Below are 13,754 nucleotides of genomic sequence, written 5' to 3'. Positions count from 1 at the left end.
AAAATCTGCGCTTCTTAAGCCAATCCATCTTTTTCCACCGGAAGACCAAATCAAATAAAACAAACAAACAGCAGCAGCTTTTAAAATATGCGCTTTCAAAGCCAATCCGTCTTTTTTCCACTGGAAGCCCAAATCAAAACAAACAATCAGGAGCAGCCTTGAAGAACTGCACTTCTTAAGCTAAATCGTATTTTCCACTAGAAGTCCTTATAAAAACAAACAATCAGCAGCAGTCTTAAAAATCTGCGCTTCCTATGTCAATCCGTCTTTTGTCACCAGAAGGCCAAACTAAAACAAACAATCAGCAGCAGCCTTAAAACTCTGCGCTTCCTAAGTCAATCCGTCTTTTTCCACCGGAATTCCAAATCAGTACAAACAATCAGCAGCATTTTTTTTAATCTGCGCTTCGAAAGCCAATTCGACGGACATATGGTCATAGATACCGGTCCAATAAACATCAGTAGCCTTTCTGCTGAATCCAGAAGAAGAAGAAGAAAGTAAATCCGTCTTTGTTCACCAGAAGGCCAAATCAAACAAAAACAATCAGCAGCAGCCTTAAAAATCTGCACTTCCTAAGTCAAACCGTCTTTTTCCACCGGAAGGTCAAATCAAAACAAACATTCAGCAGCTGCTTAAAAAAAATTACAAAGTGGAGGCGATATATCTACAATAACAGGATTCCAACGATTCGATTTCCCCACAAAACGCAAAATAAACGGTTTTAAGTAATTTGAATAAAACGAAAAAAAATTTCCCCGACCAAGATTTGAACTCCAGTCCTCCGAGTTCACAGTCCGGTATCTTACCAAGATGCTTACTCATCAGTTGATTAGATCCATGCTATAGCTCTATTTATAGGTGAGATTTTCTTTTTACGAACCGGTCAAAGGAAGAAAGGGAGCGATCGGATAGAGTTTCAATCGATGGACCGCCCATTTATCGTAACTCAGATCACTCAAATCGTAAATATCGAATTTGCATATTCTCAACTTTTTGGAGACACATTTACGAATTTACTAAACTGCTATCCGACTCAACTATTTTAGGGCAATGATTGTCGTAAATCGAAGATAGAAAACCATTCAATACCAACTTGTTTACGATGTTTATTGAAAATGCCTTAATATTCGATTTAGATTATCATTTCTATTACGATTTCATGTTAGCTGAGGAGCTGTTTTTAAAAGTTGTACATATTATCAAAATAGGAAACTTCGCTAAATTAATAAGTGCCCTATCTCTATTGAATGCAGTATTATGATGCTTTTAGTCTTAAACATAGGTACTTAAAATTTGTTGTTTATACTTAATTAATGTAAGTTTTAAATTAATATAAACATGATGTTTGGATCATTTTCTGAGACATTCAGTACTCATCAAAAGTCTCTACGACCTTTCCTCCCGAAGCTTTTGTGATTTCAAGTTTTTTTTCTTCATTTTGGGAACTTTTAGGGTAAAATGGGGAAAGTGGATCCAAGCACTACAAACTTAGGCAGAAGCTATTTGTCTCCACGCGCTTGTTTTTTGAGTGGGGTTGGCATAAATTAGCTGGATTTTCTTGTAAAAAACGAAGAATTCAACAATATCCCTTTTTTTTGGAATTCAAATTTTTATCTTAAAAATCTTTGTAAGGCTCTTAAGTTTTGCCAAAAAAGTGCACAAATTTACTACATGAATTTTTATCTATTTTCATAAGTTATCTTGGCTTTGTGATATAGCTCAGTTGGCAAGCCTGTTGCTTTCTAAGCCGATGTCCGTTAATTCGAGCCCAAGAGTCAATATCGAACGCAGTTGTACCGGATAAGCTTTTCAATAACCATCAACTGAAACGTTGATAAAATCGCGAATGCCATAAAGATAAGCTAGTAAAATGACTAAGTCACTGACTTGGTCACAAAAAATTTAATGTGTTTGTGATGCGGTCGATAACTAATGTGACGTGAATTCATGCTAGAATTGATCATTTTTGACTTCAGTTCATATCAACTAAATTGCCTGTTACTTTGAAAAAATGAAATATCGATGTTTAAAACAAAATTGTGAACGAATTGATTACCAACATTTTTTTATACGTAGCTTTCCGATTAAACAACAACAAACAAAGTTATGCCTCTATAAATATTGTTATGTCTTTTCACTCAATTTGAACAATACAGGGTTATAAACTCAATTCTCAGCCATTTACAGCCTTCAAGTTTGGTTTACACTTTTAAAAGTGATATTTTGTTTTTCAGACAAATTCAATTTTATATTTCCAGTACAGTGAACCTCCGATTTTGTCACGCACCGATTATGTCTGATCCCGATTTTATCACCTTTTTTGACCAGGCTTTGTCACTATATTTCATTTGATGTAAAAATACTCAGATTTAAACCTTCTCCATTTGGGATGATTATTGATTGATGTCGCGCCAATTGACAACATTGTTATACAACTTTAAAACATCGATAGCGATAGTAAAAATGGCTTACGAAAGATACAAAGAAAAGATTCATACAAGTGTTTTTTTTATTCATATTTGAACAATAATAAATTTGGTAAATACAATCAAAATAAGAATATAAGGATACAACAAATCGTTGATATGATCATCTAGCTTGTTTTTAGACCCTTGGAGCCAAAGGGTTTATAAATGCGTAAAAACTTATTTCAAGTAAACACGCTTTCAAGTGGTTATGTTATTCCAATTTAGATATTTTTTTTTACGCAAAAGAATGTTAATAAAATTCTCAAAATGTAAAAACATCACCAAAGTTTGAAAAATTCACTTGGATATAAAAAAACACACCTTTGCACCATGTGCCGATCCTACTAAAACAATAAATTTCAATGAATGATCGGTGAAATGTAAACGCATATAAACGAGAATTTTTATGTAATTCGACACTCATATATCATATACATATGATTCATTAACATTGATTTCTACTATCAATTTGGAAGTCTGAAAAATCGGTGTCCATCGAGCTAAAATCAGGGCAAAATCTGTGTCTGAGAAATGTCTGGGCGATTGGTCCAAAGTCTGTGTTTTACAGACAAATTAGGGTACTTGGCAAACCAGGACTAAATTGAAATTGAACTTTCTTCAAAGCAATTTCCCTACGGATAACGTCATTTATCGAGAGATCTGAAGCATCAGCCCAATCCACTATGTGGTCCAATATCCGTAAAGCTTCATTCAAAATAAGCAGAAGTTATATTCCCTCAGTTGTGAGTTGATTTTTTTAAGATTGGAAGTTGTTTGGAACAGAAATTTTCTCAAATCTTATTTGAAAACTTTTTTTTCATAAGGTCTTTTGGATTCTAGCGATCGTTTATTTGTCTTTTCAAGCTTTTTTCAAGCTTTCTCCAATAATTTTGATTTTTTTTTATCAATATTATGAACTAGCTGACCCGTTGTGCTTTGCTACACCTTCCGAAAATAAATGTAATTTGTAAAAATTTATTCAAATTTAGATTTTAGAGAGCACTTTTTCAAATCAAACCTCATCATAGTTCAGATCCAACAACTTTGAAATGAGAGCTGCAGCTGGAGTTCCAAATAGCAATTCAAAGATGGTATATATTATTTATAGAAACTTGATCTCAAAACTCGTTTTTCAAGATCTGAAATTTGTACTCTGTACCCAAAAAAACCTTTTTAAATATGGTCCCTTCTTTTGAAAGCTCTCTTTACCTAAATTTACATGGGAGCTCCCCCATCTTTTCCAATTTTGTCCCCCACTGCTTGAAGAAGGTAGGCAAATTTAACCGGCTCGAGTTTACATAAATTACTAATTGAAAAAAAAAGATTCGCATATTGGAATTTATTGCAAATTGTACTTTATGGAAATAGAATTTTTAAAACCGATGAAAAGCGTGAATCGAGACAGTTCTTTGAGTATATTTCTAATATTCTGTATTATGAGCACTTCCAGCTCTTGATAAGCTTTAGATGGGGTATTTCTTGGAGTTGAAAAAATAAGCTATAGAAATTTAAAAAAAACGATGAAAAGGACTTTTAATAACCATTTTCAAACATCTTTTTTTCACCATCCTCGTCGTTCGAAGTAGTTTGAATTTCTATCCTTTTTGTGCCAAAATTATGTTAACAAAATTTTTCGCCATACTCCAAACTCGTGGACATGAGAAATTATAGCTTGAAGTTTTCCCAAACAGCACTTATCATGGTAATGAAAAATATATTTAATTAGTTATGTAATAAGTTCAGTGCAAATTTCTTTTTTTTTTTTGAATAAATTTACTACGGCAAAAAATATAAATATTTAAAAAAATATCAGTTGCATCACTAAATAAGTTCTCAGCGTTTTTTTTTTATTTTCTCTTTGAAAGTCAAATATTCAAAAATGTTGGCAAAAACAAATTTCTAAGATTACATTTGTCCCGTATATTGGGGCAAGTGTCAATGCAAAGCTTATTTACAGATGCGTCAGAGTAATGGCTTTAAAATGGATTTCTTACGTATTCCTGTTTTTTGTTCTATCAAGTTTCACTGATATATCTGTAGTAGTCCTGCAATATAAATTTATGTTTGTTACTCCACTTTTAACGAATGCTTTTCAAAGGGCATTTCCAAAAGACCTTCATTTCCAAAGACATTTAAGAAATTTGCAATATCCGCTTCAGTTTCAACATTCGGAATACCCCTTCTAGTCTTTCCAAGATGAATTCTTAAAAGTTCGACGTTTGCCCTTGTTCCCATCGTGTAAGTCGACAGAAGGGAATATTATTTTTAACACTTTAAGGGTATACTAAAAATTTCTCATTAAAATTTTGCGTCCAGTTGAATATTAGTTCTAAAGCCTCGCTTTTCAAAAACGAAGCGGGTCAAAAGTCTCTTTTATGCAGCCATGTAACACAAAAACACTTTTCATGTTAAGTACGTATTTGAATTGGTATGTAATAAAAAAGTACGATTGTTTTTTCCAGAATTATTTAATATTAAAAGCTCCCATTTTCATTTCTAAATTCGTTTCAGTTGTGTATTTGGGCCGAAGTAACAATTTCTGGAAGAGAACATAATTTTTAATTTTTTTTTTTACAGAAAAAGTTGAACGCTTGAACATGTTCTAATGTTCCTTGAATGAAAAATCGTATGCTACCTACATGACCACGAATTAAATATGGAAGTTTTATTGCAAATCTTTCAATTGGTTATGATTTGATTCATAAAATACCAATCCGTGTCACATCTACGCGTAATTTATTACCACGTGTAATTAAGCAAGAAAAAAACACATCTAGGTTGCATATCGCCCCACGTGCATAAGAAACATAGGTACTTGGTTGAGAAACAGGCGCCTGATTGTTAAATTTTTCCAGCGATCAATGAACAGTATGCTTTAGTTACTATCCACTTGCGACGACGTTTGCTTGACCATAGAGACGAAAACAAACCCTGGGTCTCATCTAGGCGTCATTCATAACCATGTGGTGTGCAAAATGAGCTAGGAATCAAGTAGAAAAAAAATCACATCAAGGCTTCATATCGCCACGCCTTGCATTGAAAATATTCTTGGTTGAGAAATACGCGCCAAAATATTCCCACTGATCAGTATGCTATGCCTTGGTTACTATCCTTTTGCGACGTTGGCTCGCGACGCCTCGACCATGGAGACGAAAAACAAACCGCCCAAAGGAAGAAAAATCTCGAGAAAATGGATGTCATGACTTTAATTTGTTTCGAAAAACTACAAATTTTGTATGGAAGCCTCCCCTTCCTTAAGTCGGATGGAGTTTTCACTATTACAGAAACCATCCCCGGCCTCAAAAACCCTCAGATGCCCATTTTGACGATGATCGGTTCAGTAGTTTCTGAGTCTATAGGGAACAGACAGACAGACAAACATTCATTTTTATATATATAGATTATTCAAAAAAAAAATGACCAAATCATGATTGATTTATAAAAAATTAACCATCTGAAGAATCAAGGCGACTTTCAGAGCAGCCCCATATAATTTTTTACCAAAAATCAAATTTTTTTACGTAAATCCACTCATTCACGCTGTTGTTTCTCAGCTGGATCTCTACTGATTTCACTAAAATTTAGTGTTTCAGAATCTTCTCATTATACAGTTAGAAGATCTATTTTCTTTTGGTTAGAACATTTAAAAGTTTCCTAGTAAAATTAAAAAGTTTCCATTTTTTATGACGTAAACTCACTTATTTGCGACAGTATTGATCGCTGTTTAAAACAACAAATTCTATTACTCCGCACAACGAAACAGTGTTTGTTGGTTTTAAAAAGTATTTCAAATATTGCGATAAATAACCCTTATATGTGTTGTTCATTATTTTGCAAACGTTTTCAAAATTACTCTTGAATCAAATAAAAATTATATTCAAAACTAAACACAACATATTACAAAAGTTTGTTTCTTTTTTTCCCGTTAGTTTTTTATATTTGAGCCTTGAAAATTATTGACGATATTATTTTTGTTTTGTTTCGAGAACGAATAATAATCACAAGTGAGCGATACAAACGCGTGGAATGTGTCCTTGAATTTCGTAAAATTAAGGAAAAATTAACGTTGATAAGTTAGTGGGCTCTCATATAGTTTTTTGCATAATTTGAGAACTCATCGCGCAATTGGAACCAAATTTGGCATGAGAGGATATTTGGATACGTAAAATGTTTAAATGATAGTTTGAGACTCTTACTTCCTCAGAAAGAGGTAAGCCTAATAGCGTCACAATATTCGAACAAACGGGAAAATTAGGCCCTTACTAATTGAGCGGAATTCGAGAACTTATCAGGAAGATCTCAACGTAGTAAAAAATCTGGCATGAGAGGATATTTTGTAACGAGGAATGTTTCTATGGTTTGTTATAGAGTACCCTCACGCTTTTAAGTAAATAATGAAAAAGGTGGGAGTGGCCTCTATTCAATTTTTTGCAAATTTAATTCGAAAACTAATAGAGCAAAGGAACCAAATTTGGTATTGGATGGTGTTTGTGTACTAGAAAGGTTTGTGTTTTTATTTGAAAACCTTCCCTACTTCCATTGACGAGTTGGGAAGGAGGAAAGCTCAGCAAACATGAAATCGTATCAGAAATGATAACTTTAGTTCTTTTACAATGGTATTGCGAATCGCAATTCCAACTGCATTGTGAAAAGATGGTTTTAAATGTCATCTGAAGTCAGTTTAAATCGGATATGATACTCAGTCCGTCATGTTTGTAAATTTTTGAATGATTTGGCTCCCTTGTGGGTTTCAGATAAGAAAACCATCGGCATGTTCTCTTTGCAATCAGCAGTGCATCCAGATGGCTATAAATCAGATGGGAATTGAGTAATTGGAAAACATTGTCGCTCGCAACGATTTAAAGGCTATGAGAGCAAAATCTAGCTCTCATCTTGCTGCATTCTTCCGATAGGTACGAATAAATTGTCGAATAACGCCCCATTGGTTTAGTTTTTGTCGCTTTAGAAAGCAATGAAATTTATGTATGTATATTTCCTCCACTTTGACAGGTGAATGACCTTTTTGTTCGAACTAAATTATACATTTATTCTGTCAAATTGTTTATCTATATGCATTTTGATGCATTTTAGCCCAGACTGGTAACAGAATTATAAAAACTTGTATTTACAAAAATTTGATGATTGTCCAAAAAATATTTTTACACCAACAGTGTTAGTATAAGATAATAAAACAATAAAAAGTTTTAAGGTGAAATCTTTAAGCCAATCCGTCGTACTAGGTAAAGTTTTTTTTAACGGCATCGAAAACGTAAAAATTTATACATCTATTGCTCGACTTTTTTAATTTCCTGTGGAAATCTCAAACTAAAAACAACTGTCTCACGATGTGAGAAACTATATCGTCAGCATTTTGTTATCGTTGAATGATAGCTGTATTACATTATATTAAAATTAAAAATTGAATCAGTGCTGTGGTATGCAAAGGTTACATCTAAAGGAGGGCTTTTAAACAAGTTGTTTGGCAAAACTTGAAAACTTATGAAGCAAAAGGTCAAATGTTGAATATAATCTAATGAATTTATGATAAATGTTTCTAAAGCAGCTTGAGACCCATCCCACAAATAAAGTACTAATTTCAGATTTTACACAATCGTCGTTATCTTTGTATTGCAAAATATATTTAAGTTTAATCATTTTTGTAGAAAAGTTATCTTTATTCATCTTTCGTCAGTGAGGTCAGTAGAATACAACTATATTAATTAGCGCGAGCTAATTGTCACTTTCCACTTCTTATATTTCCTAACCGGGAAAGTACTCATTTCTCAATGAATACTTTGATATTCTTACCCAGAATATCTGGCAACACTGTTGTGTTACCACGAACTCAATTTGAGTAGTCTCGCCTAACCGTGTGATGATGTAAACATTTGTATCGCGTTTATCATCATCACCAATCAGCAATCATTGATCTATTGTTCTCGATTGCGAATTGAACAACAAGCAAGAGGAACCATAACAAACAATGTTTTGGTTCTGCTGCAATCGGCAGCAATGTGGATCCACCGAAACCGTAAGTATCAAGAATTTTATATGGTGTATTCAAGCACACCGAATCAAATTTCTTATTTTAGTATGACAAAACGAACGCCATTTCCATATAAAACGCGCATCAACCTTATCTTGACAACATAATTACAAGGTGGCGTTAGGGCCACAAATCACCCCGGAGTCTCCGAAAACACAACAACAAATGACCCCATTAAATCAATTTCCGATTCGCTTCGGTTCGTTCCGTCTTCCTGGGATGGAATAGGAACTTCTCAAGACGACTCCGACGACTTGAGTGCAGACGATCAATGTTCCCCAAAAAACAACCTAACACCCTAGGGAAGAACCACGTAATTACCACCATCCGACAGATCACAACAAACAATCCAATTAAAATTCATGAGATTTTTTTAACCGACTGAAGCAGTAGATTCCCGGTGGGTGATTTTTTTCCCTCTGGAAGTTCAGGTTGCAGCAGCCGTTTCAACTTTACAAAACTGTTGTAAACGCATTACCATTACCATCGTTTTTGGAGCTTGGAGACCCCCTTTCTTATTGACTTTATAATCTCCTAGAGCTGCAAGCCATAACGCACAAGAACTCCTACCAATTCGGAAGAAGAGAGCATAAATTTAATCAAACGTCGTGCTGCGCCATTAAAAAAATCGGTGTGAGAAAAGGGCCGTTAATACAAACGATCAACACCAACTTGACAAGACCTCAGGAAGGCAATGGACAAAAACAGGAGAAAACAAAACAAAATGCTCAACAGACACAAATGAAGAACCGACGATGGCGCGCCGAGTCGAGCGACAGACATGAATTAGATTAATGTTATTGGCATCTATTCCGTTGACTTTTATGCGACATCGAGATGCGGTTTCTTGCTATCCTAGGCCTAGGCCTAGGCTTAGACGATGATAGGATCCCGAATCGTTTTTCACTTTGGCCTCAAGAGCTGCTGATCGTCGCACGTTAACAACAACACTTCGCTTTGGAGTCTGCGGGCTAAGATATCCCAATCCTGATAGGGGAAAACTGGAATTTACATAAATTATGCGCACAGGGTGTTGACGACGATCGGGAATGTCCAAACCGAGGATTGAAAACAAAAGTGAGCCACATAAATTGGAAGTTTAGAGTTGACCATGTTTGGGAGTCTCTGTTCGCCTCAAATGTTTCTTCATCTACCTCCCTTAAACCTGAACGGGTTTGCTAGTTCCGGAAACTGTGTGAGCAGATTGGGTTTGCTCAATGACTAATGGCTCCGACCTCGGTTTCTTCACACCTGTTTTCGCATCCATTGCTGGTCTTCAGACGAATTATGGGTGAGCAGGGTACAGGTGATTATCGCCAAATTTGTTTACGTGTTTTTGGCACGTTTTGCCTTTTTTGGGTTCCTTCCTAGGTTCTTCGACCTGTCTCTAGCTTGTTGACTGGAGACTAGATTAATGGAACCCAGGAAAGATGCGATGCGATCGTTGCACTGCAGGCTTTCTAATGATGTGGAATGTGTTCATGAATTTCTTTTAATTTTAGCCTAAGGGTTAAACAAATAGCTATTGACAGGTGGAACGAATTCTGCAAAGCAAACTCAACTGAAGTCGAGTCAATGAACGTTTTATGACAATAAGTTGAGAAATTTTTTTCTTCCGCTGAAGCACGAATTATAAAGAATTAAAACCAAAAAGAATTTTCGTTAAATTTGAAAGCTAAAAAAAATCAATAGAAATTTGATAATTTTTTAAACCTAATATTTGGAATACTTTTATACAAGAGATTCTGCTTCCAGTTCGTCTTCAACAATAAGAATTTGTCGTATCGTTGCCTTTCCAGCGTCCATGCTGCCTATATACATAGTAGCTATAAAATATGCCCTTCAAAGATTAGAAATTGAGCATATAAAATAAACACTTTCTCACTCTGGTGGTAAACAAAGTTCTACGTGGTAGATTTCCAGACACAAGAGTTCAGATATCGAGCCAGGGTATACGGCTGACACAATCCATCAATCGTCTGGTGACTTGGTTTACACCCAGAAACTGAATTCGAAAGGAAAATTTTGAAAATTTTTGAAAATTTTGAAAACTTTGAAAATTTTAAAAATTTTGAAAATTTTGAAAATTTTGAAAATTTTCACAATTTTGACAATTTTGACAATTTTGACAATTTTGACAATTTTGACAATTTTGACAATTTTGACAATATTGACAATTTTGACAATTTTGACAATTTTGACAATTTTGACAATTTTGACAATTTTGACAATTTTGACAATTTTGACAATTTTGACAATTTTGACAATTTTGACAATTTTGATAATTTTGACAATTTTGACAATTTCGACAATTTTGACAATTTTGACAATTTTGACAATTTTGACAATTTTGACAATTTTGACAATTTTGACAATTTTGACAATTTTGACAATTTTGACAATTTTGACAATTTTGACAATTTTGACAATTTTGACAATTTTGACAATTTTGACAATTTTGACAATTTTGACAATTTTGACAATTTTGACTATTTTGAAATTTTGACAATTTTGACAATTTTGACAATTTTGACAATTTTGACAATTTTGACAATTTTGACAATTTTGACAATTTTGACAATTTTGACAATTTTGACAATTTTGACAATTTTGACAATTTTGACAATTTTGACAATTTTGACAATTTTGACAATTTTGACAATTTTGACAATTTTGACAATTTTGACAATTTTGACAATTTTGACAATTTTGACAATTTAGACAATTTAGATAATTTAGACAATTTCGACAATTTTGACAATTTAGACAATTTTGACGATTTTGACGATTTTGACGATTTTGACAATTTTGACAATTTTGACAATTTTGACAATTTCGACAATTTTGACAATTCTGACAATTTTGACAATTTTGACAATTTTGACAATTTTGACAATTTTGACAATTTTGACAATTTTGACAATTTTGACAATTTTGACAATTTTGACAGTTTTGACAATTTTGACAATTTTGACAATTTTGACAATTTTGACAATTTTGAAAATTTTGACAATTTTGACAATTTTGACAATTTTGACAATTTTGACAATTTTGACAATTTTGACAATTTTGACAATTTTGACAATTTTGACAATTTTGACAATTTTGACAATTTTGACAATTTTGACAAATTTGACAATTTTGACAATTTTGACAATTTTGACAATTTTGACAATTTTGACAATTTTGACAATTTTGACAATTTTGACAATTTTGACAATTTTGACAATTTTACAATTTTACAATTTTGACAATTTTGACAATTTTGACAATTTTGACAATTTTGACAATTTTGACAATTTTGACAATTTTGACAATTTTGACAATTTTGACAATTTTGACAATTTTGACAATTTCGACAATTTCGACAATTTTGACAATTTTGACAATTTTGACAATTTTGACAATTTTGACAATTTTGACAATTTTGACAATTTTGACAATTTTGACAATTTTGACAATTTTGACAATTTTGACAATTTTGACAATTTTGACAATTTTGACAATTTTGACAATTTTGACAATTTTGACAATTTTGACAATTTTGACAATTTTGACAATTTTGACAATTTTGAAATTTTGACAATTTTGACAATTTTGACAATTTTGACAATTTTGACAATTTTGACAATTTTGACAATTTTGACAATTTTGACAATTTTGACAATTTTGACAATTTTGACAATTTTGACAATTTTGACAATTTTGACAATTTTGACAATTTTGACAATTTTGACAATTTTGACAATTTTGACAATTTTGACAATTTTGACAATTTTGACAATTTTGACAATTTTGACAATTTTGACAATTTTGACAATTTTGACAATTTTGACAATTTTGACAATTTTGACAATTTAGAAAATTTAGACAATTTCGACAATTTTGACAATTTAGACAATTTTGACGATTTTGACGATTTTGACGATTTTGACAATTTTGACAATTTTGACAATTTCGACAATTTTGACAATTTTTACAATTCTGACAATTTTGACAATTTTGACAATTTTGACAATTTTGACAATTTTGACAATTTTGACAATTTTGACAATTTTGACAATTTTGACAATTTTGACAATTTTGACAATTTTGACAATTTTGACAATTTTGACAGTTTTGACAATTTTGACAATTTTGACAATTTTGAAAATTTTGAAAATTTTGACAATTTTGACAATTTTGACAATTTTGACAATTTTGACAATTTTGACAATTTTGACAATTTCGACAATTTTGACAATTTTGACAATTTTGACAATTTTGACAATTTTGACAATTTTGACAATTTTGACAATTTTGACAATTTTGACAATTTTGACAATTTTGACAATTTTGACAATTTTGACAATTTTGACAATTTTGACAATTTTGACAATTTTGACAATTTTGACAATTTTGACAATTTTGACAATTTTGACAATTTTGACAATTTTGACAATTTTGAAATTTTGACAATTTTGACAATTTTGACAATTTTGACAATTTTGACAATTTTGACAATTTCGACAATTTTGACAATTTTGACAATTTTGACAATTTTGACAATTTTGACAATTTTGACAATTTTGACAATTTTGACAATTTTGACAATTTTGACGATTTTGACAATTTTGACAATTTTGACAATTTAGACAATTTAGATAATTTAGACAATTTCGACAATTTTGACAATTTAGACAATTTTGACGATTTTGACGATTTTGACGATTTTGACAATTTTGACAATTTTGACAATTTTGACAATTTCGACAATTTTGACAATTTTTACAAATCTGACAATTTTGACAATTTTGACAATTTTGACAATTTTGACAATTTTGACAATTTTGACAATTTTGACAGTTTTGACAATTTTGACAATTTTGACAAATTTGACAATTTTGAAAATTTTGACAATTTTGACAATTTTGACAATTTTGACAATTTTGACAATTTTGACAATTTTGACAATTTTGACAAATTTGACAATTTTGACAATTTTGACAATTTTGACAATTTTGACAATTTTGACAATTTTGACAATTTTGACAATTTTGACAATTTTGACAATTTTGAAAATTTTGACAATTTTACAATTTTGACAATTTTGACAATTTTGACAATTTTGACAATTTTGACAATTTTGACAATTTTGACAATTTTGACAATTTTGACAATTTTGACAATTTTGACAATTTTGACAATTTTGACAATTTTGACAATTTTGACAATTTTGACAATTTTGACAATTTTGACAA

The sequence above is a fragment of the Uranotaenia lowii genome, chromosome 3 (genome assembly GCF_029784155.1).
Source record: "Uranotaenia lowii strain MFRU-FL chromosome 3, ASM2978415v1, whole genome shotgun sequence".
NCBI lineage: Eukaryota > Metazoa > Arthropoda > Insecta > Diptera > Culicidae > Uranotaenia > Uranotaenia lowii.
The sequence above is the reverse complement of the archived record's forward strand: the minus strand, read 5'-3'. Positions refer to the sequence as shown.